The 15,037-nt window shown below is 47.7% G+C and overlaps 1 pseudogene; it reads left to right on the top strand.

Moving 5' to 3' along the window:
* Positions 1-814: 814 nt before the first annotated feature.
* LOC109023564 (rho GTPase-activating protein 21-like) lies at positions 815-7,731 on the top strand (annotated as a pseudogene).
* The last annotated feature ends 7,306 nt before the right edge of the window (positions 7,732-15,037 follow it).

The following is a 15,037-nucleotide window of genomic DNA, read 5'->3' as shown; positions in this document are numbered from 1 at the left end:
CCGCCTCCTGGGCTCAAGTGATCCTCCCACCTCAGCCTCCCAAGTAGCTGGGACTACAGGCACATGCCACCATACCTGGATAATGTTTGCATTTTTGGTACATATGAGGTCTTGCTATGTTGTCTGGTCTGGTCTTAAGCCCCTGGGCTCAAGGGATTCACCCGCCTCAGCCTCCCAAAATGCTGGGATTACAGGTGAGAGCCACTGCACCTGGCCAATTTATTACTATTATTATCTGGAAATGACCTGGCAAGGTAGACGTTTTGATCTCCATTTTATTATGAGGAGCCCAAAGCTCACAAGACTAGAACAATTTGTGCAGCTCACAGTAGCCAGCAGGATATCAAGCCACATTTCCTCCCTTTCTGTTTTACTTCCCCACATCTTTTAGAGATTCCTTTTCTAATATTCCACTTTACAGCCAATGGCATTCATCTTACATGTGAATTTTGAATCATTCTCTGATTTCTGGTTTCACCCAACAACAATGACAATCCTCTGCTTCCCAGGCCTTTGTGACTTTTGCAAGCATGCTCATGTAGGATTTCACACTTGAATCACCCAGTAATCCTGCAATATGGGGAAGGCACATCCCACAACGTGGGCAGGCACATCCTCATTTTGCAGACAGGAAAACTGAGAATCAGAGTGGCAAAGTCACTTGTTCATGATCTCACAGCACAAAATGGCAAAAACCATTGTTAGAATTCAAGGGCTAAGCCAGGGTTCACCTTTCAGCCTACCACAAACTCATATGCCTTCTCTTTCCCCCTCTCTCCTACCACCAAAAGATTCTGCATTCAGCAGACACTCAATGAATGCTTATAGGGAGCTGCCCCCTCCAGAGAGGGTAACAGTGTGCACCATGATCATCTGCAGGCCCCAAGGAAGACCCAAGAAAGGCGAGTGGGTTGAGCGGCTGCCTTAGGCTGACCCAGCTCCGGAAATTGTGTCCCCAGCTCAAGCATCACCTAGGGGATCATTCTAAGTATTCAAAGTACTTGGGTAGAAAGTATTTCAAAAACAAGTTGGTTGTTTATTCATCGAACTTCCTCCCAAGACAGAGAAACCACAGGGGTAAGTTCTCTTTTCCAAGTAAGTACATTAATCTGCTTCTCCAAATTTGAACTGTGCGGGGGACAGATTTCCCGAACTCCTGCAAAACCAGATTCCGCCCATGCGGGAACCAACTTCAACCAATGTCCACCATTCTTCAATCAACGAACGTGTTGCTAAGAGCCTACAAACTGCCATTCTGTGTGTGTGTGTGTGTGTGTGTGTGTGTGTGTGTGTGTGTGTGTGTGTGTGTGTGTCAGTGGTGGGGTGGGAGAGTGGACAAGAGTGGTTGGCATGCAAAATGAAGTATTTTTATTTATTTATTTATTAGGAACAGGGCCTCACTCTGTCAACTAGGCTGGAGTGCAGTGGCATGATTATAGCTCACTGCAGTCTTGAACTCCTGGGCTCGATCGATCCTGCCGCTTCCTGAGTAGCTGGGACTACAGGCATGTACCACCACACCCAGCTAATTTTTAAAAAAATTTTCGTAGAGATAGGGTCTTGCTATGTTGCCCAGGCTCAACATGAATTATTCTTAATGTGAAGGGAAATGTCTTCACAGAAGGTGTTAGGGGCTGAATTGAGTCCCCCACCCCTATTCATATGGTGAAGTCCTAAAACCTAGCGCCTCAGAATGTGACTGTAATTGGAGACCAACTCTTCAACAAGGACATTGGGTTAAAATGAAGTCATTAGGGGGCCAGGCGCGGTAGCTCACGCCTGTTATCCCAGCACTTTGGGAGGCCGACGCAGGCAGATCATGAGGTCAAGAGACAGAGTCCATCCTGGCCACATGGTAAAACCCCGTCTCTACTAAAAATACAAAAATTAGCCGGGTGTGGTGGCAGGCGTCTGTAGTCCCAGCTACTCGGGAGGCTGAGGCAGGAGAATTTCTTCAATCCGGGAGGCGGAGGTTGCAGTGAGGTGAGATCATGCCACTGTACTTCAGCGTGGGCAACAGAGTGAGACTCTGTCTCAAAAGAAATAAAATAAAGATGGAGGTCATGCTATGTTGCCCAGGCTAGTCTTGAACTCCTGGCCTCAAGTGATCCTCCCGCTTCAGCCTTCCAAACTCTTGGATTACAGGCATGAGCCGCTGCGCCCAGCCAGAAAATAAACCTTTTTATTGCCAAAGCCACCCAGTCCATGGTTCTTTAATATGGCAGGCTGAGCAGACTGATGCAAAGGGAACGTCCTTTTACATCACGGATTGTGTCCATTGTTGGACACAATTTCCACTCCTCCTTATCGCCTTGCACATGCCTGCTTTACTCATCGACATTGCCTCAATTCTCCTGACGGTGTGTGAGTTTATACCTACTAAAAGGCTACTTGTGGAAAGGCTAAGAACTACTTTCCATCTTCCACCCCACCTGACTGCCAAACCTGTTATCATCAGGGTGCCTTCCCATCCATTCATCGGAACAAGATATTGAAAGAACCACCATTCATCTACCGCTCCGTATTCTTCCATTCCAGGAAAATTTCTGGCTTTATTTCTTTGATGCCTTCTTCCCTTCTGTCTTCTCACTTCTCTTTTTAGAGAATCCCTAAACTCTTTTAGTCAGTTGTCTGTATACTCATTCATAGAGGCCTCACCTGTCTTCCGTACTGACCCAGGCTTCTGTTGCCCTGTATAGAAAGCAGAATGATGGGAAAAGATGGAGGCAGGTAGAATGCAGTGAGTTAAATTGTGTCCCTAAAAAATATATGTCCGTGGCCAGGTACAGTGGCTCATGCCTGTAATCCCAGCACTTTGGGAGGCTGAGGGGGCGGATCACTTGAGGTTAGGAGTTCCAGACCAGCCTGGCCAACATGGTGAAACGCCGTCTCTACTAAAATACAAAATTACAAAATACAAAAATACTGAAATACAAAAGTACAAAAATTAACTGGACACGGTAGTGCAAGCCTGTAATCCCAGCTACTGAGGCTGAGGCAGAAGAATCGCTTGAACCTGGGAGGCAGAGGTTGCAGTAAGCTGAGATGGCACCACTGCACTCCAGCCTGGAAGACAGAACGAGACTCCATCTCCAAAAAAGGAAAGAAGAAAAGAAAAGAAAAGAAAAGAAAAGAAAAGAAAAGAAAGGAAAGGAAAGGAAAGGAAAGGAAAGGAAAGGAAAGGAAAGGAAAGGAAAGGAAAGAAAAGAAAAGAAAAGAAAAGAAAAAATGTCCGTGGCCAGGTACAGTGGCTCACGCCTGTAATCCCAGCACTTTGAAAGGCAGAGGTGGGAGGATGGCTTGAGCCCAGGAGTTCAAGACCCACCTGGGCAACATAAAGAGCCCTCATTTCTACCTTAAAAAAAAAAAAGTTCAAGTCCTAACTCTCCATACATGAGCAAACTTAATTCGAAATAGGATCTTTGCAGATTTCATTAAGAATCTCAAGATGAGATCATCCTTGATGTAGGTTTGACACAGGTCAAAATCCAAAGACTTGTGTCCCTATAAGGAAAGTAGAGGGAGATTTGAGACACAGGAGAGAGAGGAGAAGGCCACGTGAAGATGGAAGCAGGGACGCCCAGGGGTGGTGGCTCACACCTGCAGCCCCAGCATTTTGGGAGGCCGAGGTGAGAGGATGGCTTGAGTCCAGGAGTTCCAGACCAGCCTGGGCAACACAGAGAGACCTTGTCTCTATGAAAAAAATTCTAAAAATTAGCAGACATGGTGGTCTGCGTCTGTAGTCCCAGCAACTCTGGTGGCTGAGGATCACTTGAACCTGAGAGGTGGAGGCTGCAGTGGGCTATGATCATGCCACTACACTTCAGCATGGGTGACAGAGAGACCCTGTTTCAAAAAAAAATAACAAGTCTCCAGCATTTTATTTTGGGGAAATTGGGTTCAGTTCATGCTGGTCCCTCTTCCCTGTTGCAATGGTTTTACTGAATGAAATCTTCTTCAGTGCATTCGCTAGTGGTGGGCTCTGTTTATCTTTGATGGACAGAGCCAGAGGTATAAAAACTGTGTGCTCATTCTCCTCCACCTTCCAATCTCCTGTCTGGGCCCCGCATTGGCCAATGGGAGCCTGTGGGTGGTGGGCACCACAGCTGCCTGCTGATTGGGGCTCTTATGGTCAGCACCTGTGCAGACGGCAGGTGGGGAAGGGAAGAGAAGGGAGGGGAATCCCTCTGGAGGCAACAGAAGCTAGCCAGCGCACCCGGCTTCCTGGGCACTTCTCATGGCATCAGCAACAGTCTTATCATGACTGTCCCTTAAAACATTCCAAGGCCGGGTGCGATGGCTGATGCCTATAATCCCAGCACTTTAGGAGGCTGAGGTGGGCGGATCACTTGAGCCCAGGAATTTGAGACCACCCTGGGAAACTTGGCAAAATCCCATCTCTACAAAAAATACAAAAATTAGCCAGATGTGGTGGTGTACACCGTAGTCCCAGCTACTAGCGGGACTGAGAAGTGGAAGGATCGCTTGAGCCCAGGAGGTCAAGGCTGCAGTGAGCCAAGATTGAGCCACTGCACTCCAGCCTGGGTGACACAGCAAGACTCTGTGTCCAAATTAAAAAAAAATTCGAAAATGTCTCACTTCTTCTGGGCAATGTGCTCTGAACTTCCAGCTTTGGTCTCAGGACACACCTAAGACACAGGGGCTCTCCAGGTGCGTTCTGATGTCAGATAAAGACATGCATGACCCTGCCTGTTGGGTCACATGGCTGGCAGGATGGCTCTGAAGGCCTCATGTGTGTCTGGCCTGTGCTTAAATCCCAGCCAAGGGAAGCAGCCGCCCAGTCCCAAGGCCTGGCTTTCGGTTTCAGGCTGCCCGTGGTCACACCAAACTCAAGGACTCTAGAAAATATTTTCCTGGTTCTGCAGCCTCTGGAAACCCCCTAAAACTCCCAGCAGGTGGGAAGGTGCAAGGAGCTGTGAGGAGGAAGCCTCAAAGGCCCCAGTCCCCACGCCTCGCTGGGGTGCCTCTCTCCTTCTAGGATCTGGGAGTAAGGTTTCTCTTCTGACATCCTCAGCCTGGCCCTCCTGCCAGCCTCCACCCCTCACCAGGAATGGAGAATACTCATTTATTATATTTTATTTATTTATTTATTATATTTATATATTTATTATATTATTTATTTTTACAGACAGCATCTCACTTTGTCACCCAGGCTGGAGTGTAGTGACATAATCATAGCTCACTATAGCCTCGAACTCCTGGGCTCAAGTGAGCCCCTGTCTCAGCCTCCCAAGTAGCTGGGACTATAGACGTGCACCACCAAGCCCAGCTAATTTTTTAATTTTTTTTAGAGACGAGGTCTCACTCTGTTGCCCAGGCTGGTTTCAAACTCATGGGCTCAAGCAATCTTCCCACTTTGGCCTCCCAACGTGCTGGGATTACAGGTGTGAGGCACCATGCCTAACCTGGAGAATATTTAAAATCCAGAAAGGAAACAGAAACTGTGCTATTACGAGGCAGGACAATGGTTCCTCTGGCAGGGGAGTGGCTGGAAGCGACTGACCCCCACAGGGGCTTCTGGGGGCTGCAAACATCCTGTTTCTTGGTTTGGATGCTGGATCTCTGGGAGTGTTCACCGTCTGAAAATGCATTAAGTTGTACATTTATGATTTTGCACTTTATATATGTTATGCTATTGTTTAAAATATATATATATTTTTTGATAGAGTGAAGCTTTGGAAAATAGCCTGCCAGTTTCTCAAAAGTTACAAAGGGAGCTGGGCATGGTGACTCACACCTGTAATCTCAGTGCTTTGGGAGGCCGAGGCAGGAGGATCACTTGAGACCAGGAGTTGGAGATCAGCCTGGGCAACATAATGAGACCCCCATCTCTACAAATATAAAATTAGCTGAGCATGGTAGCGCACTCCTGCAGTCCCAGCTACTCAGGAGGCTGAGGCAGGAGCCCAGGAGTTGGAGGCTGCAGTGAGCTGTGATCCCACCACTGTACTCTAGCCTGGGCCACAAAGTGAGACCCTCTCTCTCTAAAAAGAAAAAGAAAAAAAGAAAGATGTTCTAAAATTGACTGTGGTGAAGCTTGGACAACTTTGTTTGTATACTAAAAGCCAATGGCTGGGCACAGTGGCTTACACCTGTAATCCCAGCACTTTGGGAGGCTGAGGTGAAATGATGACTTGAGCCCAGGAGTTCGAGACCAGTCTGGGCAACACAGGGAGACCTCATTGCTATAAACAAATTCGAAAAGTTAGCAGACATGGTGGTCCAGCTACTCGGAGGCGAGGTGGGAGAACTGCTTGAACCCAGGAGGCAGAGGTTGCAGTGAGCCAAGATCGCGCTGCTGCACTCCAGCCTGGGTGACAAAGTGAGACTGTCTCCAAAAAAAGAAAGAAAAGAAAAAAAGCCATTGAATTGTACACTCTTAATGGATGAGTTGTATGGTATGGGAATTATACCTCAATAAAACTGTTATAAGAAATTCAGCAGGGCATAGAAACGAAACATAGTGAGTTTTTGGCCAGCGTCAGCACCATCACCTCATATTATTCCACCACATCGTCTGCTACATACTTGACTAGCCTGGACTCCAGTAGACTGAGCCCTGAGGTGCAGTCGTGGCAGAGAGCAAGGGGGACGAGGCAGACGACGAGAAAAGCGAACTGATCCGTGAAGGGCGGCCGGTGGAAAGCGACAGCGAGAACGAGTTTCCCATTTTCCCCACAGCTTTGACTTCAGAGAGGCTTTTCTGAGGAAAACTGCAAAAAGTGACTAAGAGCAGCCGGAGAAATTCTGAATGAAGTGAAGTAAGTTGCACCGAGGGAACTTTAACATCAAGTTTAGATAGCCGGAGACAGCTCTTCAGTTCCCATAAACTCATCGAATGTGATATTCTCTCCAGGAAAAAATCAGCGAGATTCAAGTCAGACAGTGGAAGTCTAGGAGATGCCAAGAACGAGAAAGAAACACCTTCATTAACTAAAGTGTTTGATGTTATGAAAAAAGGAAAGTCAACTGTGAGTTTACTGACACCCACCAGAGGTGAATCCGAAAAACAGGAACCCACGTGGAAAACGAAAGAAGCAGATCAGCTAAAACTGAGACCCAGAGCTCCTGCGGATGACGTGTTTGGAGTAGGGAATCACAAAGCGAATGCCGCGACTGCTGAAAGGAAAAGCACCCGGCGCAGACATACGCTAGGAGGGCACAGAGATGCTACTGAAATCAGCGTTTGGAATTTTTGGAAAGCACATGAGCGGAGTTGGGAGAGAGAATCTGAACTTTCAGCTGTAAACCGGTTAAAACCAAAATGCTCAGCCCAGGACGTTTCCATCTCAGACTGGCTGGCCAGGAATTGCCTACACACTAGTACCTCTGACCTTAGCAGCGGAGAAAGCGGAGATCCTCAGGCAGAGAACCCAAGGACACGAGAAATAGCCACGACCGACACACCTTTGGCTTGTCAGTACGACACAGGCAGTTCTTCCAGCACCTTGGCTTCAACAAACAGGCCCCTTCTTTCCATACCACCGCAGTCACCTGACCAAATAAACGGAGAAAGCTTCCAGAACGTGAGCAAAAATGCTAGTTCTGCAGCAAATGCCCAACCTCATAAACTGTCTGAAACCTCAGGCAATAAATCACAATTCCATCCCTGTCTTTAAACTGGGGGTATGTCTACTCTAGCAAGTAAAAAGCTACTGTTACACGTTCCAGCAACTCTGTCAATATTTTCTTGTACCAGAATTGTTATTATGCAGCCTTCATTTGGGATGGTTTCATCATTTTGCACTGTAAAATAGCTGTACAGTGCATTGCTACAGCCAGAAGAACATATATATATATTTAAAAATATATCAGATAGTCATATACAAATGAGCGAGGCATTTCTTGCAACTTACTACATAGCATATACCCCAAGTCACTGAAGAAAATCGCTGGCATTAGTGTGCAGCAAATTTGTTCTTTTGGTTTCATCACAAACAGAAGTGCCTCATCATAAAAATACATTTGGTTTTCAAGGTGCCCTATTGTTAAAATTAGATAACTTACATTGAATAAATGAATGTGTTTTATCAGTAAGAAATTTCATTACATTTACCAGTTTTAACACAGGTGGATACAGAACTTCAATTCTTTAGTCATTCCAGGTGGATCTGAGTTTTATATTCAAACTTTTGATACAGTTTTTGAGTTTTGCGTGACTTGAATTTTTAATCTTTCTGCAAAATACATAACTTAAATGAACATATTAAATGTGTATCTTTTCTGCAGATACCAGATTTGATAGAAATGTTGTAACATAGGTGTGTAGATAGTGGATCCTGGATGGAACGGGCTTCTTTATCAAGAAGAATATAATTCTGCATAAGGACTTAATGAATCCAAACCTGTGTCAAGCCTGTGTGCATACCCAATTAAACACTGGAAAGAAAAATCATTTTGGTGAAAAAAACAACAAAAATAAAAAAAGAAAGAAAGAAATTCAGCAGGGCATTAGCATTAGAAAGAATACCAGACCAAGCCGAATGAATGCCGGACAGATGGCCCCACCCACAGGGCTGCACCGGTGCCTACCAGCTGGGCTCCAGCCACCGGACAAACATAGACAGTCTGTTGGCTTCCCAGGCTCAGGAGTACTCCAGATCATAACCTGGTGCAGAGAATCTTGAAGGCAGGAAGTACAGGCAAGATACAATGCAATCCCTGGGTTCCCTAGAAACAGATCCTGAGATAAGGATGCGGGTGGGAATAGTTTATTTGGGGAGGGATCCAGGAAGGAAACGAAGTCAGAGTAGGTGATGAGCAACTGAGGCTCAATCCCACTTTGGGGCGAGAGAGATGGGGCATTTATCCTCCACCCAGACCATCACTACGGGGGGCTGCTCCTGGGGCATTCACTGCCTCCTTCTCACCCTGGACCCGGTGGATGGAGCCCACAGGTGCAGAGCCACAGCTTGCCTGGGACATTGGGCATGTGCTGGATTTTCGAGTGCCAAGGAATTGGGCAAGGCAGCTCCAACTCCACCTTGCCTGAGCAGCTCTCAGGTGCTGTGAAACCCTGGGTAAGTCCTGGCCCCCACAGGCCTCAGTTTTCCCTATCTGGAAAGTGAAGGTGATGAGAGCAGTGTTCTCAATGGGGCATGTGGCCATGTCTGGAGACATTCTGGGTTGTTACAACAGGGAGGGAAGGTGTGTCTGGTATCTAGTGGGTGGAGACCACAGATGCTGAATCCTACAGTGCACAGGACAGAATTTCACAACATAGAGTTATCCAACCCAAAATGTCAGCAGTGCCTCAGCTGAGAAACCTGGGCTAGGATCCACCCACCGCAGCCTCCCGAAGTGCTGGGATTACAGGTGTGAGCTACCGCGCCTGGCCGAGAAATTCTAAGAATGATTTTCAATTTGAACATGCCAAGCTCTGAGTATATCCCAGAGAAAGCTTATGCCAACCTCATGCCAGTCAGGGGCCACTGCTTCTGTACCACTGAGGGCCCCAGGCTGCCCCTCAGAAGCAGACGAGCCTGGGCTCCCTGGCTCCAAATCTGCTGTAAGCCTCTCCTGGTTCTCCTGTATGACACTGGGATACCCCTCATGAGCTCTGGGAGCAGAAGCCAGGACCATCCTAAAGGCCTGGAGACAGCCCTATAAGTCCTCAGTCCTCAACCCAAACCCTCAGATTTTTAAAAATAGATTCTACTTTTTAGAGTAGTTTTAGGTTCACAGCAAAATTGAACAGAAGATAGAGGTTTCCCTTGTACGTCCTCCCCCAAAACATGCACAGCTTGTCCCACTCTCAACATCCCTCTCCAGAGTGGAACATTTGTTACAACTGAAGAATCTATATTGACACATCATCACCCCAAGTCCATGGTTTACATTAGGGTGGATGAATGTGCTCGAGGTACATTCTGTGAGGCTGGGCCAATGGGTAATGACATGAATCTACCATTACTGTGCTATACAGAGTTTGCACTGCTCTAAAAATCGCCTGTGCTCCACCCATTTATTCCTGTCTCCCCTCAACCCCTGGCAACCACTGATCTTTTTGCTGTCTCCATAGTTTTTCCAGGATGTCATAGAGTTGGAATCATACAGAGTATAGCCTTTTCAGATTGGCTTCTTTCACTTACTAACATGCATGTAAGTTTCCTCCATGTATTTTTGTGGCTTGATAGCTCATTTCTTTTTAGCAGTGAATAATATTCCATTGTCTGGATGTACCTCGGTTTTCATCCATTCACCTGCTGAGGGACATCTTGGTTGCTTCCAAGTTCTGACAATCATGCATAAAGCTGCTATAAACATCCATGTGTAGTTTTTTGTGTAGACATGAGTTTTTAGCTCATTTGGGTAAATGCCAATGGGCCTGATTCCTGGGTTGTATGGTAGGAGTATGTTTATTTTGTTAAAAACTGCCAAGCTGTCTTCCAGAGTGGCTTCACCATTATTGCATCACCACCAACAATGAATGAGAATTCCTGTTGCTCCAAAGGGGGGAGGTACTACACACTTTTAAACAACCAGATCTTGCAGTAACTCACTCACTCACTCACTCACTCACTCACTCACTCACTCACTCACTCACTCACTCATCAGAAGGACAGCACCCAGGGGATGCTGTTCATGAGCACCCATTCATGAGAAACTGCCCCCCTGATCCAATCACCTCCCACCAAGCCCCACCTCCAACATTGGGGATTACAATTGATTACAATCAACATGAAATTTGGGTGGGACACAAATCCAAATCATATCACAGCTGGACTTAAGTCCTAGCTCTGCCACTTACCAGTGGGACCTTGGTCAAGTTGCTTAACCTCTCTGGGCCCTGGGAGAAGCAGCACAGTGCAAAGTAGCACTTGTGTTTTGGGGTGTCTACCCATGTAGCTCTTACATTGGGGCACCTATGGAAACTGCCATTTTTTATGCTTAGTATCTTAATACTGAAGTCCCTTTGTCTTGGTCCATTTCATGTTGCTATAAAGGAATAACTGATGCTGGGTAATTTACAAAGAAAAGAGGTTTATTTGGCTCATGATTCTGCTGGCTGGAAGTTCAAGACTGGGCATCCAGTGAGGGCCTCAGACTGCTTCCACTTGTGGTGGGAGGTGAAGAGAAGTCCATGTGTGCAGAGATCACATGGACAGAGAAGAAGCAAGAGTAGAGGCAGGTGCCAGGCTCTTTTTAACAACCAGCTCTCTTGGGAACTAATAGAACAAGAACTCACCCCATGGGAGGGAGAGATACATCCCCATGCCCCATGCCCTAAACACCTCCCATTTGGCCCCACCTCCAACATTGGGGATCAAATTTCAACATGAGGTTTGTAGGGAACAAATATCCAAGCCATAGCACCCTTTTCCCACTGGCAGTCCTGAGAGCCTCTCTTCATGCCTAGTTTCTACTCCTCTGTACCCTGGGTGAGTGCTTATCTCTTTAAGGGGCTTCCCCATGCATAAGTCATGGAGCCAGTGTCTTAAGCCAAAAGATCTCAAACACGACACCACAATGGACAAATATCCATCTACCCATTTTTTGCATGATTCAAAACAAGGTAAGATATAGGTATGGCTGCTGTGACAAAGGCCCATCAGAGACAAATGTATTTCTTTCTTGGGTAACAGTCCAAGTATCAGCTATTCAGAACAGATAAGGAGGCTCTATAGGGCAGGGTCTCAGCTTCCCTCTCTTTCTTGGTTTCCCAATCTTTATTCATGGCTCCCACCTCATGATTCAGCATGGCTGCTCCAGCTCCTACCATCACAACTGCATTCTATCAGAGGGAAAATATAATCCCAAAGTGGCACAACTTACTTTATTAGCTTTACATGACCATACTCCTTGCAGGGGAGGCCAAGAAGGGTGATCTTTAGCTGATAGGACCATGAGCCAGCCAAAAATCCTCATCTGATGTAAGAAGATATTAGGGTCAGCTGGTAGTTTTGCCCTACATAACAGAACAGATAAAAGTTTAATTTTATTCATGTGGTTGGATGAATACTCAGACCAAGGGGAGTGAGGAAAAGGCCCCCAAATCCCCAACAGAGTAATGGGCAAGAGGCTGGAGTGAGACAGAAGCCTGTTTGGAAAAGCTGTCAATGTTTTCTTTTGTTCAGTCAACAAACAGGCATTGAGCATCTCCATTGTGTCTGACACTATAGCAGACACTGGGTGTGTGCAGTGAGGAAAGTGGGTGAAAAAGCTAGGTCATTCCCAGCTGACATGGTGATCAATTTCTTGCATGCCTTTAGTATTGTGCCTCTGTTTACTGAGCACCTAATATGTGCCAGGCCTGGGTAGGGGATAATGAAGCGGAAACAAATCCAGCCTGACCCCAAAAGACTCTCACAATGAATAGGCACTGCCCACAAGCCACATGGGAAAGCCCAGCTCCCTCTGTTAGAATCACACCTGCCTGGGGTGGGGTGGGGGTGAGGAAAGGAGGAAGGATGGCCTGATCTTCATCAGCATCAGTTGCCTGAGCCGTGGTTCCAATCTCACCCCCATGCTGTCCGTCTGTGGCCCTTTCCCCTCCTCTGATGTTCAAGGTCTAGAGCAGGATTCATGGCCCTCTCCTCAAGGCAGCGGGGATCTCAAGAGACTTGGACCTCTAGAAGTGGCCAGGGCAGGGGTGTGGCTGGCTGGTCTGTTATCCAGGTGGCATGGGGAACACGTAGAGTGACCCACTCATCCTGGTTTGCTTGGACTATCCCAGTTTTAGCACTGCAGAGCCTGCCTCCTGAGAATCCCCTTGGTCTGGAGAAACTAGGAGAGTTGGCCACCCTAGAACCTCGGATTCTGTCTGGGTCCTCCCCTACTCCCCAACTTCTAAACCAGTGGTTCTCCACCCTGGCTTCACATTGGCATCTCCTGGGCAGTTTTTTAAGAATGCTGCTGCCTGGGTCCCCCTGCCAGACGAATTCATTCAGAGTTCAGGGTTGAGGCTGGGTGTAGATTTTGTAAAAACAAAAACAAAAACAAAAAAATCTCCCAGGGGATTCAAGGTGGAGCCAGGGTGTGAGCCCCTCCTTGGGGATGGGGCTGAGCCAGGAGATGGTTGAAGGTAGATTTTTGTTTTCTAGCTCCAGTGAGAGCTGAGGAAGAGTGGAGAAGGAGCACTGGATTGGGGTTCGTTGACTCATTCCATCACCCACTCATTCATTCATTCATTCATTCATTCATTCACCAATTATGTACAGGGGACCTGCTATCAGTCAGGAGCTGTCCTGGGGCTGGGGACATGGACTGGGGGATGAGGGTGATCATGAACCTGTTTTCAAGAAGCTCACATTCGAGTTGGGGAAACACATAGTCAACAAGCAAGTCACCTGGATACTTCCAGATGAAGATGGGAAGGAACTTGATGGAGTGATGTGTTGGATGAATGGGGTACATCAGCTCCTGAAAGTCAATGGTTGGGTGCAGCATCTGGGGGCTTCACCACTCCAGATCTTTGGCCTTGACTGTTGGGTCTTGAGGCTTCTAGAAGACAGAGACAGCCCCCAGGCAGAGTCCCAGGTGTATGCCAGAGAGTGAGTGTCATAAGGTCCTAGTGTGGCACCAACCGTGGCTCCTCCAGAAAGTGACCTCTGAGCTGCCACCTGAAGGACATGGAAGAGCTGGCCGTGTGATGAGCATGCCAGGGCATGTGGAGGGCATGCCAGGCAAGAGGGATGGTGAGGGCATAGTCCCCAAAGCGTGTGGAGGGTGTGCCAGGTAAGGGAGATGGCAAGGGCATAGTCCCCAAGGCGTGTGGAGGGTGTTCCAGGCAAGGGAGACGGCGAGGGCATAGTCCCCAAGTCAAGTCTGTTGTATTCCAAGAACAGCTACCAAGGATGGTGGGCAGTGTGGCCTGGGCTGGAGAGGAAGACAGAGTGGCAGGGGCTGAGAGTGGGGGAGAAGTCGCCAGGGCCAGGCCATGTGGCCCTGAGATTCAACTGTGTAGGCAGGGAAGCCTCTAGAAAGTTTTGAGCAGGCGTCTACGGGATCCAGTTACTGCTGGGCACCAAGCTCACTTTGCATGTGGTCTGGAGACGGGATTGTAGGGAAGGGCACAAGAGGAAAGAGGAGAGATGGTCTCACCCCCCTGGGTGGCCTTGGCCAGTCCCTTTTCTTCTCTGAGATTCAGCCACTTATCTGGAAAATGAGGCCAAGAAGCCCTGCCCCATGTGCTTCAGAGGGGCATTTCAGCTGTGCACAGTGGCTCATGCCTATAGTCTCAGCATTTTGGGAGGCCAAGGTGGGAGGATCACTTGAGTCCAGGAGTTTGAGACCAGCTTGGGCAGCATAGCAAGACCCTGTTTCTGAAAAATGAAATTTTTTTTAATTAGCTGGGCTTGGTGGCATACACCTGTGTAGTCCCAGCTACTTGAGAGGCTAAGGCAGGAGGATGGCATGAGCCCAGGAGGTCGAGGCTGCAGTGAGCTGTGATTGTGCCACTGCACTCCAGCCTGGATAACAGAGTGAGGCTCTGTCTCTAAAAAAATAAAAAATAAAAGAAGGGTGTTTGGTGACTCCCATGAGTGGAAGTCCCCTGGCTACAGTTGGACGAAAGTCTCCTAGCTGTGGCAGAACACAGGGAGGGGGCTTGACACCACCCTTTGGGTAGAAGTGGCCGGGCCTGGACCCACCAAATGCAGACTGGGGCCTTTCTCAAGTTCTCTGCTTTGTGGTTGGGTTTTTCCAAGTGAACTGAGCTAAAATTATGAATGGTGAACGCAGCGTCTCGGAGGTATAAAGGCCAAGTGAGGCTGAGAAATGAAAATCCAGTCCTCGAGGTACCTTGGCCAAGAAGCCCTGGGGCTGGCTGGTCATCTCACTCTGGACTCTGGGACGCAGGAAGTGTGGCTGACAATTCCTGGCAGCGTAACCAACTCCACATTCATGCTGAACACGAAGGGAGCTGGACTGAATTCTGAGAGAAGAGCAGAGCTGCAGACGCTTGGATTTCCTCAGACAGAATCCAAGAGTAATTACATCTAAGTGAAGGTCCCAAATCATAGTGTATTCAGATCTTTTCTATTTGGCTGCCAGGAAGCTCAGCCCCATTCACAGT

This window comes from Gorilla gorilla, chromosome 18 (assembly GCF_029281585.2).
Source record: "Gorilla gorilla gorilla isolate KB3781 chromosome 18, NHGRI_mGorGor1-v2.1_pri, whole genome shotgun sequence".
Lineage (NCBI taxonomy): Eukaryota > Metazoa > Chordata > Mammalia > Primates > Hominidae > Gorilla > Gorilla gorilla.
Note: the sequence above shows the minus strand (reverse complement) of the source record. Positions and strands in the feature narration are given on the sequence as shown.